The sequence below is a fragment of the Cryptomeria japonica genome, chromosome 8 (assembly GCF_030272615.1).
Source record: "Cryptomeria japonica chromosome 8, Sugi_1.0, whole genome shotgun sequence".
NCBI classification, from domain to species: Eukaryota; Viridiplantae; Streptophyta; class Pinopsida; order Cupressales; family Cupressaceae; genus Cryptomeria; species Cryptomeria japonica.
Genome location: NC_081412.1, coordinates 332,838,149 through 332,852,892, shown reverse-complemented (window position 1 = coordinate 332,852,892; position 14,744 = coordinate 332,838,149).

Genomic DNA, 14,744 nt, shown 5'->3' with positions numbered 1-14,744 from the left:
TTTTTGTAGTTTAGGGTTTTTCGTTTTCTGCAATAAGTTGATTTTTTAATCAACAGTTAGGGTTTTCATTTTTTTTCTTCATTCCAGGATCTCAGGTTTCTGAAATCCTGAAACCCCTTTTGGCTTTCCCTTAACTCCGAAACCCCGGGTCTCTGGGATTACAGAATTCTTTTGCCTTTGCCTCCTTACTCTGGAACCATGAGTTCCCAGGATCCCAGAGTACCTTTCCGTGTTTTACCCTCTTGCAAAATTTGGAACTTCAGATTCTCGGGTTCTTGAAGTTGGTTTTTGAATGACCTTCCAATGACTCTGGAACTCCAAAACCTCATAACTCCAAAGTCATCCCATTTGTTGCCTTGTCTACTTCGAGACCCCAGAGTTCTATAATCCTAAAACCATGGTCTTTCCTACCAGAGTTCTGAAACTCTGGAACCCCGACATAGGTCTCTTTTGTTGAGTTTTCAAACTCTGAGACTTGAGAACCCTGGGGTCCCAAAATCATGTATAATGTGCTTCTTTTGACCTCGGAATCCTGGAATCTGAAGATTCCAAAGTCTCTTATTTTTAATCAATCTCTTGAGGTACTGATCATATATTTTCTCTTGTGCAGATTGAGCTAATCATATGGAAACATCAACTACCCCTTGAAATAAGACCAAAAGTGAAATTAAGCTTGAGAAGAATCCCCCTACATTGAAATATCAATATCAAGGCCAAACCTTAGTATCTAAGTTCGATAATGAAGTGTAATGGGTTACATATATAGAGATAGGACAAATTGAACTAGACGAAATAAATAAAGAGGTGGCTCAACTAAACCTCAATGCACCATACAAAAGAATTAAAAGGTCTGGGCTTGTGGAAGCCACCATCATCCCTCAAGTAATGCAATATCCTAAATTGGTCCTCATTGTAGCCCAACATTATAATAAGGATACCAAGAAGTGTAGAGATGCAAAAGGAAATATGGTAGTTGATCTCTCACCCGAGATGCTAGGTATGCATTTTGGAATTCCTCAGTATGAGGAGGTCCTTCAAACCACTGAAGTCAGCCAGGATATTTAATCAGAATGTTACAGATAATAAATGCCACATAAATGAAGAATGGCTAGAGGAACCAAGGGTGTCAGGTTTGAAGGACACCGATAACATTTTCAGAGCTGACTTTAAGGATGCACCAATGAATTTGATTATCATGCTCAACTGAGCCTTTGAGAAATCGGATTGCAGGAATTATCACTTATGGATGTTTCACTACATACAGACTATTTTGATAGGAAAAGAATATTTTGATTGGGTACAGATAATTTTAGACAACATACATGAGAAAATGTGTACAATATTAGAATCAAAGAAGTTCATTATTTCTTATGTGATGTGGTTGGTGACAAGGAGTAATAGGTACCTAGGGTTAAATATAAGTGGCAGATTAGGGGAGGACCCTAGATAGGAGAGTGTGTGGGAACATTATACTCAATCTCCCATCCACAAAGATAAGTTCCATTTTAAGAGAATCAACGATGCCTTCATTTATGTAGTGATTTGCAGGTTGACAGGTGATATTGGATATCACATCTCTCCCAAGGCTATGAAGATGGTACAAGAATGAGGTACTTGGTTACTCCAGAACCAATGCTCCACATATATCCGAGTGAGTGGATTTATAGGTAAACCCTTCCTCCTCCCTCAATGTTGCAACAACTATATCATCATACTCGAATATTCTAGGCAGACTATAGGGCTGCAATCTCTTTTGACCCTCAAGCACAAAATTGGGGTCACATTCACAATCATTCTCGGGTACTACACACACCTAAATATACAAGAAGCCAAAGAAACTATGCATGAACTACATGATCTCAATTTGAAAGAGTTTAATTATACTAGGGATAGGTATGATCCATTTGGAAAGCTAAAGCTAATGATGTTGGTATCATACTGAGGTCATTTGCCAACTTTGGAGGATTTCTAGGCTGGTATGCAAGATAATTTTGTAGCCAGCAAAAGAGGATATTATAGGTTGATAGCTCCTCAAATCAGGAACTTTAAGGTCAAGACAAATATTCTTAATTACCTAAGAGATGATGGTGAATTACTTGATGCAATCTATAAGGAAACCATGGTTGACAAGAAGCCTCTTTCTCCAATCAGATGGTCAGAGCAAGAGAATGTTGATATTGATACGATGATTGAAAAAGCAGTCGAAAGAACAATGCAATGGTTGAACCTCGAGATTCACCCCAGTGCCTCTAAGGAAAAGAAGAAAGGGAAAGCTACATGCAATCCCTAGTCAAAGACTACCAAAGAACATGTGAGGAGAACTAGGTATGAGTCAAGAAAGAACACTCCATCGGATCCAGAGATTACTGTGTGTGTGAAAAAGTGAAAAGAGGTTTGATAGCTGCAGGCACAACACTTCAATTAAGTCATTACATGTATGGTTAGTAAATCAATAATCAATAAATAATAAACCATAACAAAGCGACTAATTGCCTTCTAAAAGATGCAAGTATAAGATTGCTCTCAAATTTTTATAAGCAATACCAGTGACTAAACTACACCAAGACGAAGGATTTAATCTATATGATATGATATGGATGCAAGATGGATGAATAATTTAAGCAATAGTGATTCAAGCAATATGGATTCAAGCAGTCATGAAATAAACTAAATATGCAAAAAAAGTAAACTAAGATGCAATAATCTCAAAAAGCAAGCACAAGATCTTCAATGACTCCAGAGAAAAATCAACATAATAATAATCTCCAAGGTGTTTCTCAAATATCTTTGGGGTGATTTGAATGAGAGCTGAAGGCTGAATTTATAGAGAATTCTCAAGAGAGATAATGAAAAAGCTCAATTTAGGATTAATTGAGAGATCAAGTTCAGTTAACCTTGAGATAGATTCCAATTATAGTTTAATTGAAATGCATTTAGATAGGAAGTTCAAGTTGCATTAGAAATAATAATGAATTAAGTCCATGTATTTGTGATAAAAATAGATAATTCTTTGATTTATTCAAGAAAAGAGTCTTTTTAATGCAACTGAACTTCTTTTTTTGAAAAGCTTTGAGTTCTAATTTTAGAGAATAATCAATTTAATTGCTTTTCTGATTTCAAGTTCTAAATTTAGAAAAATAAATAATATCTCAAGTTTGATTTCTCTCTCAATTCTTTTATTCTATTTTCAATTTAACTCTTGCTTTGTGATTAATTCCTCTTTTGTAATAAATTAATTCCTTTTTTGCGTGATTAAATAGTAAATTTATTTATTAATTAAATATGCTGGGATATTTAATAAATTAAATAGGATAATTGATCAAAAAATGATATTCTTGGAATGATTCAATTAATTAAATAAATATTTAATTAATATTGAGTAATTGACTTGCCATGCAATATTTGATGATAAAGAATTAATAATGTGCTCAAGATTGATTTAATTGCCTTTGGTTAGGACCTTGGTGATGTTGTCGAGATTAGGGGCCCATGGTTTAGATGACCAATTTTAGGGTATTACATTTGCCGCTCTTTGAATTAATGTGCGAGCAACGCATTGGTTCAAAGAATATGTGATGTCTAGGAGATACCAGTTCTGAACTTGATTGATCATGAACCAGATGAAGAGCAAGGTGTTTAACTTGATTTGAAGAAAATAAGTTGAACATAATCTGATTAAAGCGATACTGATCCCGAACTTGATTGAACTAGGAATGATAGAGAGAAAAGATACCGAACTTGAACTTGATTGTGTTGGCAATATTGCATTATAACAGATAATGAAAGATTGTTGTCATTTCATAAGGATATTGAGAAGGTTGTTGATGATTATGGATATAACTGATTAAAGATGTTTACTGTCTTGATATTATTATTTTGTCATTGATGTCAAGAAATTGATTTTCTAATTCAGTATGATGTTGCCATATCTTGAGAATTATGATATGAAGATTATAAAGATGTCGGTAAAAGACACAGGAAATAATATGATGAATAAGGGAATGAATAAGGTATTCAATGGGCAACTAGTACCGAGTCAGACAATGATGAGATCATGATGTTTAGATTGTTTTAACATCATACATATGTTGTAAACTGTAAAGGTTAATACTATACTATGTTATCAAGCAAAGAACCTAGTTGGTAAACCCTAAGGAACCTAGTCGGTAAACCCTAAGGTTATCGCTATCGGTTAATGAAGGCGGAATGTCTACCGAGTGAAGTTTAGTATTCACCGAGTTGTAACCAAGCTATAACAGAATGGATTAAATGTTTACATGCGTTAGTTAATGAAGGAAGCTGATGAGCTGGAACTGATCAATGATTGGTGAGCCGTGAATGAAGTTTGTTAATGAATCTAAGGCAATAAAAAGTCAACATGAAGATCTACAGCTCAAATTGAACCGCAATACCCTGGCACAAGTTCCAAGACTAATATGCAAGTTCCAAGGCGGGGTAAAATGTTTTCAGATCGAAAGATGCATTGAACCTGGACAAGATTGAAGATCTGATGGCTATGATTGATCATGGGAAATGTGATCAAGGAGATTAAGCGGTTACCTAATTGTTTATAAATAGGAAATTGTTGATAAACAATGTATGCAGGCAAGTGTATGCACAGGGATGCTACATAGTGATTACCGAGCATAGAAGCTTGAAGACCCATTTTGAATAACAGAGTATAGAAGCCTAGCAGATAGACAAGATTAGTTCTATGTCTAGATTGTATTGAACAAATAAGAATCTGCTTTAGCATTTTAGATGTGAAGTTGCAGGTAGATTTTATTACTGTTATTTTGTGAAAGTGACAGAAAATCTCTTAACCGAGTGGACTTAACAGTCTTATTTGTAAAACCCTCTAGCAAGGTGACATTCTGATTGAGTGTTTGAAATCCTTTAACAAGGTCACTTCTAACAAGGTGAAGATCCTAACAGATCTGAGGGAAATCCCTTAACCGGGTTACATCTAGCAATGTGTTTGTAATCTTTAACAGGATTTGCTTTTAACCGAGCATACTTTAGAAGAGTATATTTCTTAGTGGGTTCGAAATCCCACAGTGGTTTTTCCCTATTTGGGTTTCCACGTTAAATCTGGTGTTATGACGTTTATGATGTTCATATGCTTTTGAGTTTGCATGTTTAACAATTTTGGTTATATTACTGAAATATATGTTACCGAGGTTGAATCTGATGTTTTTATGGAAGATTAAGTTTGTATGATTCACCCCCCCCTCTCATCTTGTTGGCTATTGGATCTGTACTTATATTAAGTATTAGAACTATCAGATTGACCAAGAAGCGGATCTTATTGATCTAGAACTTGATTGAACTAGACACAACGAGCAAAGATAAAATTGATCTTGAACTTGATGGATCAAGACACGATGAGCAAAGATAAACTATCCAGCTTGATTTGATGTGATGAAACTGAACACCTGGTTAAACCCTTGATTGAGTTTAAACGAATAATCAGCTTGATGTAAAGCGATGAAACTGATTAACGTTAAGAGATTGATTTAGATGAAGATACATATAAGCTTGATTTGAAGTGATGAAACTGATATGCCCCTAGTGATTGATTCGATTAAGATGATGGAGAGATCTCAACTTGATGTGAAGCGATGAAGCTGAGATGCCCCTTAGCAATAAGAATTTGATTTGATTTTCTTTATTTGAAAAGATTTTTTGCTCGACTTTTGGTAAAGATTTGAAAATTTTCTCGACTTTAAAGATGTGAGGTCATGAGTATGCCCCCTCGGGAGCGAAATTGAAAGATAGAGAGGGTACACGATTTTAGGCAATTTTTGGTGATGATATTTATTTGAGCACAAATTGATTTTGAGGAATTTTTGAAAATTCAGCGTTGATTGATAAGAAATTGAGCACAAAGTGATATGTAGAATGAAATTGAGATTCAATGTTGATTCATGAGAAATTGAGCGCAAAGTGAAGCGAGAATGAGCATCTAATGAAAAAGCGCTAAGTGGTCCAAATTGTGAAATTGACTAGGAAAATGATCTCGTATTTCGATTTCGATCCCGAAAATGGAATCAGAATGGGCAAATTAGCTAAGGGTACAATTTTCATGCCCATTAGAGAAAGTTGAAAATTTAGGGGGTTGGCTATATATGGGGTAAAAGTGTCATTTTCAATTCATTTTAACCCTCCAAGTTTGAAAATTTGAAAATCCTTCTGTGAAGAAAAATGGTGGTTCCCACTCGTGAGCATCGATTCGAGCGACAGAGATGACATAATCGACCACGAAACTATGAGCCAACGGTAAGTGATCGATCTTAAGCCAGATATTCATTTCAATTTTGAATTTTTTTGTTGATTTTTTCAATGTTTTGCACGTTTAAAGTTGGCCATTCTCATTTTGTCGTGCGAGATAGGATCTTGTCTCGTACGACAAACTGATGAAGTTTGTTTTGTCGTTTAAGCCTACTCATTTTGTCGTTCGATGCCTACCCTTATATCGCACGCTAACATTCAAAAGAGCCCCTTTTGTCGTCCTAGGTCTAGTCCTCTATCGTATGGGAGTCTTTTGTCGTACGAAGCCCATTCCTGACTCGTATGAGTTTCTGCCCTTCTGTGTTTTATCGTTTGGAAAATAGTGAGCATTTTTTAAGGAGCTCATTTGAAATATTTCCTGATGCTTCGTTGTTTGATTTTGCAGGTTCGATTGCCTCATGTTATTTTTAGATGCGTCTATCCACCAACGATGACATTAGTGTGTCAGTTGTTAGAGGTTGACTGGGCACATATTGATTTATACGGATTAACCCACCTTCTTGATTTACCTGATATCCATGTGAATCACAGTATGCTCATGGCGTTAGTTGAGAGATTTCATTCTGAGCATAACACATTCCATTTTCCAGTTGGGGAGATGACCATCACTCCCGAGGATGTTTACAGGATTCTCTGTATCCCTTTTGCTGGGGGTAAGGTAGATTATGATGCAGCGCAACTTCCTAGATTATAGGCTGTCAGACATTTTCCACTTGCTTGCGTCTTGGCAGGGTTTATCGGTTGTTTTCTTATGCCAGATAGGGGACAACATGGATTCTTGTGTGGATGGGGTAGGATGCTGGAGAGGCTTGTTGAGACCCCTCAGAGATAAGGCTGGGGTTCTTGTATATTAGCACACATGAATCACGAGATGCATGAGATTGTTTATAGGGAGGGGAAGAGCACGACTGTCGGAGTATTGATTTTACAGGTATGGGCCTGGGAGCACCTCCCAATATGCAGGCCGGTTGTAGATGACGATAAAGATCCTGGTCAGCCTATTGTATATAGATATTCAGGTTATATTACTCAACCCCATCTGGGCAAGACAAATTTTTGGAGACAACAGCTAGATGACTTGATAGCCATTATATGGAGACCTTACTGGGGTTTAGAGTCATGGGATGATTGGAGGATTGTTCAGAGAGATCTGTTTGTTACCTGCCCACTCATTGGCAGATCACAGATTGTGGTTGAGCGATTCGTGGTTTCTTGAGTGATGAGGCTGTATGGTAGACCTCAAGGGATCTCGCAGGAGTTCACTGGATACACGCGATATGCTGATGAGGAGAGGCAGGGATGGGCATCGAGGTTATCTTATGCCTTGGGTATGCAGGAGTTGACTGGATTACAGCAACTCCGGTGGGATTATATGGATGACATTGCAGATGCGAGGGTATTGCCCCAGTACAAGGATTGGTTCCAGCAACACCCTTTCCCTAGATTCACTGATCTAGTAGAGCAGACACCTCATATTGAGGAGATTGAGGATCATACCCCCGTACAGGGACATAGATAGAGAGCTGAGGCTCCAAGGTAGACAGGTGGCGATCCTGGTGCTAGCAGTAGTAGGTTTCCAGCTGGAGGTAGGCCACAGAGGAGAGAGGGTGGATCCCTTGGGGCAGTGGGTGTGAGACTGAGTGGAGCGAGGGTGTCTGAGGGTGGAGGTGAGGAGGAGCGAGTAACTCTGAGAAAGGTGAGACATAGATGGGAGGAGCAGGGTGGAGCCTGAGGTGGAGATGGTGGAGGAGATGGGGGTGGAGAGCCTGCGAGAGAGTAGGGGGCTGACGTAGCGCGATCGATGAGAGCATGCCTAGCGGGTTTGTAGTCACAGCTGATAGTGGTACAAACTCATCTGGTGGAGCAAGACTGTCAGTTAGCAGAGCTTAGGGCTGAGTGAGATCGTCAGCCTGTGGAGCTCAGAGCAGAGCGCGATCGTCAGGTCGCGGTGATGAGGATAAAGCGAGATGCTCTTTAGCAGGAGGTTTTGCACCAGACCAGTCGGGCGGCTTATTATGTTGCAGCTTACAGCGTAGTTGTTCCTATAGCACAACAGGTTGTACCCTACTCGTAGTTCATGGCATGGTTAGAGGGAGCTCGGGCACCTTGTTAGGATCCCGATCAATAGGCTCCACCTCCTCCACTAGGCGATGAGGAAGAGGCCGGGAGCTAGATATTCTTTTTGTAGCTCAGAGATTTTTTGTAGCCGGGAGCCTATATGATTCTTGCTCTGATGGGAGTTTGTAGATGTTAGTTGACATCATTTTGTACTCTGAGACTTTATACGATATTTATATATACGAGATCTGATTTGACTTCATTGTACTTGTGTTGGTTCATTTTTTTTGAGATGCTTTCTATATGCTTTATTCTATATGTATGCATTTCTTATTTAGCATGGATGTATGTAATGCAGATGAATATGAATGTTTGTTTTTGTTTCTTTTCATATGCAAATAAATGATGAAAATGAGTAATGAGTAATGCAAATATATATTTTTTCTTTCTTTTTATGCAATAAGAATGCAATTGAGTGATAATGAAATGTATGAATCTATGTAAGATACTTATGTATGCAGTTAACATCTCAATACACAAGTAAAGAGGCCACTTAGCTAAGAAATGATGATGCATCCAACTCTCATTCAGAAGATAAAGAGATTATTACCATACCGAAATCACTCTAAATTCACAAAATACAAAATGAAATGCAAAATGAGATGCAAAATGAAATGCAACCTAAACCTAGTCACTAGATTTAAAATGCTTAAGTTTCAGCACTGAGCATAACAAACATAATAGGCAGATTAGAGTTCCTTTCTTTTCATGTGCAATATTAATTATCTTGTCTGCAATGACCCTTTTTTCGTTCATATCCTTGGACAGATTTCACAGGGATCCAAATTGCGTGATAAATAAATTCCCTCAAAACAGACAAAGAAATGATGGGAACCTCCTTGTAGCATACAAATACGCAGAGTCGAGGTATGTGTGGTGATTTCACCTTGATGTGAAGGCTCTTATCATAGACAACCAACTTATTAGATGTTTCCAGATCATTGGAATCATTCCTACAAGCAAAAAACAAAGAAAATATTATGCCCCCAATCCTTTCTCCTCTTAGTCAAGATAGACTTCCTTGAGTTACTCAGAGGGATAATAATTGAAAATCAATATAAAAGAGAACATACAAAGTAAATTTTCATTCATAGCTCAAACTATTTAGTGATTGTTTTCAATTTTGTTGTTTTGCTTGTTTACTCAGTGATAAAACTCTTCAGTAGTTAGGAGACAGGTGACTGACTCGGAGTGGACGACCAGGTTTCACTGACGGAAAGATGACTTGGTTGATATTGCTTAGGACACGTAAATTGCTCTGTCAATTAACCTAAGACTAGGACATTAATCAATTTCAAGCCATGAGGGTTCCAATGAACCAGAATGTCACAAAAGTGACTGAAATATGTACAAGTGATAATAAAGATACATGAAAGCGGGAAATGCCAACGTTGCATTGATAGATGGAGTGTAGAGTACAGGAGGTGCCTGTTTGCCAGGTTTTCACCTACTTGGCAAAGATTCTTCTTTTTTACCAAGGTGCCTGTTTACCAGGTTTTCACTAGGGTTTTTTTTAAAAAAAAAAAAAAAATTTTCTCAGGACATTTTTCAGCTGTATGGGTTGCTGGAGCAGAGAATGCTAAGTGAATAATTTCTTCAAATGGATGGTGTTGATCAGTTCACGGAGTTTTTCTCCTTTCGATGTTGAGAGCTGATAGGCACCAGAGCTAAATACTGCAGTGACGATGTAGGGACCCAGCCAGTTGGGTTCAAACTTCCCTTTGTTGTCTTGAAACTGTTGATTTTTAAGATTTTCTCTCAAAAATAGGTCACCAAGCTGAAATTCTCTTTGTCGAACCTTCTTGTTATATCCTCTGGACATTCTCTTTGGATATAGTTTGAGATGATCAAACACCACTTGCCAATGTTCATCCAACAATTCAAGTTCTTGCAATCTAGATATCCTATAGTCTTCATCAATAACAAGACCTTGCAAAGAAACTCTTAGAGATGGTATTTCTACTTCAATAGGTAATACTGCTTCGGACCCATACACCAAAGAGAAAGGTGTAGCCCCAGTAGGTGATCTGGTACTTGTTCTGTAAGCCCATAATGCAGGATTGAGCTACAGATGCCAATCCTTCCTAGATTTGTTTAATGTTCTGTGTAAGATAGTCAACAGGTTTTTGTTAGATGCCTCAGCTTGTCCATTACCTTGAGGGTAATATACAAATAACCAGTGTTGTCTAATTTTGAATTTCTCACAGAGCTCGTCCAGATCTTTATTCTTGAATTGTCCTCCATTGTCAGTCACGATGGACAAAGGTATCCCATACCTACAAATGATATGGTTTAGAATGAACATAGCTACTTGTTTGTTGGTTGCTTTGATGAGCGGAACTGCTTCTACCCACTTAGTGAAATACTTAGTGACATTTATGATAAATTTGTGTCCGTTAGATGATGCAGGATAGATCTGACCAATGAGATCAAAGGCCCATTTCTGGAAAGTCCAATGTGTGATGAAGGGTATGAGATCCCTTGCTGGAGCATGTATGAGATTTCCATGTAGCTGACATTTCTCACAAGTCTTAGAAAACTTTATAGCGTCCTTCTCCATGTCTAGCCAGTAGTAGCCAACCCTTAGTAGTTTCCAAGCTAAAGTAAGACCATTTGAATGAGATCCACAAATACCTTCATGGACTTCCGATAATGCACATTTAGCCTCTTCAGTTTCTAGACACCTAAGCAATGTACCATCCAAACCTCACCTAAACAAATAATTAGCAATGATGACATATTGTGCAGTGTTTCGGGTTAGGTTCCTTTTCTCATTACAAATAAGATTTTTTGGGATAATTTGGTCTCATAGATAAGAGTAAATTTGGCTGTATCGGGATGAGTCATGTCCAATAATAGAACATACTATTTGGGTCTCAGGAGAATCATAGGCAGGGTAATGTAACTCTTCCACCAGGAATTCAAAGCGAAAATTGGATTCTTGTAACTCAAGTATAAATGCCAAGGTGGCCATAGCATCTGCTACTCTATTTGCAGATCTAGGAATTTGTTGGAATGATACAAAAGCAAAATATTTCTTGAGGTCATCCATCATCCTCTTATAAGGCATTAGTTTCTCATCTCGAGTCTGATATGTATCATTGATTTGATTGATGATCAACTGAGAATCTCCATAGATGTGTAATTCTGCAACCTTCCATTCTATAGCTAGCTTTATCCCATTGACCAAAGCTTCATATTCTGCAATGTTGTTTGTGCAAGGGAACAAAATCTTATAAGACTTTGGGATTGAATACTTTAGAGGAGTAATAAATAGTATTCTAGCACCGGAACCATTTTGAGTGAAAGACCCATCAAAGAACATTTTCCAGGGTTGTTGAGTAAGGTGCATTATTAATTCATCTATAAAATCTATATGCAACAGTTGAGTGTCTTCAAGTGGAGATTCAACGAGTTGATCTGCAATTACCTATCCTTTGATGGCTTTGCTTTCCACATATTCAATATCAAACTCTGTAAGTACCATGACCCATTTTGCCAATCTTCCGGTGAGTGTTGCTTTGTTGAGAAGATACTTGAGCAGATCAATCTTAGCCACCAACTTGGCTAAATGTGCTAACATGTAGTGTCTCAATTTTTGTGATGCAAAGACTAATGCCAAGCATGCTTTTTCTATTATAGTGTAGTTCATTTCATAAGACACCAATGTTCTGCTGATATAATATAGCTCTCTTTTTTTTATTTTCATCCTGTTGTGCCAGAAGTGCCCCTAGTGATGAATCAGTTGCTGATATGTATAAGATCAATGGTTTTCCCTGAATTGGCGGCATCAGTATTGGTAGATTAGATAAGTACTCTTTGATTTGCTGAAGATATTGTTCACATTCTCAATCCCAGTTGTATATTACTCCTTTCCTCAATACTTTTGTGAAAGGTTGAGCTTTGTCTACCAGCTGAGAAATGAAGCGTCTGATTGATTGAAGACATCCCTGTAAAATTCTCATTTGACTGATGTTCTTCGGAGGTGGCATTTCTACTATAGCTTGGACCTTCTCAAGATCAACCTCGATTCCCTTCTTTGAAATAATGTATCCAAGTAGTTTACCAGATGTCACTCCAAATGCACACTTTTTTGGATTTAGCCGGAGTTTGAATTTTTCCATTCTATCTAGTATAGGGCCTAGCTCTTGAATATGTGTGGATCTCTTCATAGTCTTTACTAAAGTGTCATCAACATAGTCTTCCATATTCTTATGCATCATATCATGAAATATAGTTGTTACTGCTCTTTGATAAGTTGCTCCAGTGTTCTTCAACCCAAATGGCATGACATTCCAGCAAAAGGCTCCCCATGCACAGGTGAAAGCTGTCTTTTCTTGATCTCCAGGAGCTATTTTGATCTGATTATAACCGGAGAATCTGCCCATTGGTGAGTACATCTCATACCCAGCAGTCATATCAACTATCATATCAATGTTTGGTAATGGAAAGTCATCCTTCGGACAAGCTTTGTTGAGATCTCTGAAGTCTGTGCAAACCCCAATAGATTTGTCTACCTTTGCCATAGGTACTATGTTTGAAATCCATTTTGCATAGTCTATAGCTCTAATAAATCTAGCTCTTTGCAGTTTTTCTAGCTCAACTTTGACTAGTAGTGCCACGTGAGGGTTCATCTTAAGGAGTTTTTGCTTGACTGGTTTACCTCCTAGTATGATAGAAAGATGATGCATGATAAGATCAAGATCCAGGCCTGGCATATCAAAGTTTTTCCATGCAAAATTGATCTTCTTTTCTGAAAAGAGATGAGTGAAATCTTTCAATTCTTCTGCTGATAATGATTGAGTTACATGAATGATGTGTGGTGTCTCTTGATTCCCAATGTTCACTGGCTGAGTTGACTCAATCAATATAGAAGATCTCTCCTAGAAGTGACTTGGCAGTATATCAAGTATCTCACCTTTAGGCGCCTTAGAGAGGTTTTCACCCTTAGGTACGTCCTTTAGTTTTTGTTTTTTAGATTCTGACACCGCCACAATGTGGTTTTTGTCATCATATATTTTATTTTTATTTTTCTTATTTTTGCGACTAAGATACTTGATATCTTTTTTAGTCATGTTTTCACTCTGTTCAGTGGTGGAAGAGTCCATAGGTTCAACTGCATTTAGGTAATAAGATAATGTGTAGTTATTGGCAAAAGTAGGTACATTCATGGGTTGGTCATGTAGACTACAGTCAATTAATTCAGGATGTACCAAGGATAGAGTGCAGACAAGTTCGAGGGAGTTCACAATATTGTCATCACAACTGCGGATCGAAAAGTCGAGTTCCAGAAGGATACCTTGCATAAATGTCTCGAGGCCAGGAAAAGTCAGAATATGATTATTAAAGTGCACGTTAATATTTAGTTGATCTAATTCAATAGACATACTTGTAGCGTCGTTCTCTATGCCAGACTGGACTTCGTACCGTGGTTCAACAATAATAAGATCAATAGACAGATTTTCATCATTTACATCAGATGATTCAAAGTTGGATGCTGAGTAGATTTTGTTAAGAATAGGACTGTTGTCAGAGTCATCAGAGTCATCGGATGAAGTTTTTGAGTCTTGTTCAAGTGATTTAGTGAGTATATGTATGGTATCAACACCAACATATTTAATACTAAAAGTTCCTTCAAGATCTGGCTCATTTATCATTTGTATCTGACACACCTATTGATATGATCTTGATGTTTCTATGATTCCCCGTCGTCTACTCCATTCAGCTTCCTTTGGACTGATGAGTGGTTCTGCTTCTGTAGCTTCTAATTCTTCCTATGTAGTGCTATACCTGATTTGTTCTGTTTTATTAGAGGGGTATATAATAGATGAAAAACTTTCAGGTATTCTTCCTTCCTTCAACCCTTGTTCATAGTTTACTTGTCTTTTTAGTCTGATTTCCTGTATTTTCTTTTCTAGTTTTATGTACATTAGCTCTTGAGTATCATCTGTGATACTAGCAGACTCTTCTAGAGTTTTTATAGTGGATGTATCTGAGAGGTGATCTAGACCCCATTCATACTCATTTGAATGAGTCTCTGAATCTTATACTTGTTGCCTACCAGTGTATGTGACTGGAACCTTCAGTGGTGCAAACAATTCTCTGATTCTTTCTACTTCGTCTCTTATATCCTCCGTGACTTCAACTCCTTGTATTATTGTAGCTGACACCATTGGAGCTTGAGTGTTGACTGTTTCTTCTTTCTTGATTGTTGATTCCCCTTTTTCTTTTACACACTCTGCTTGAGTTTGTTGAGTGTTTGTTTCATGTAACATTGAAGGCAATATACTTTTCTGCCACTTAGACTTAGAAGCATGTTTTTGGTCTGATTTCTT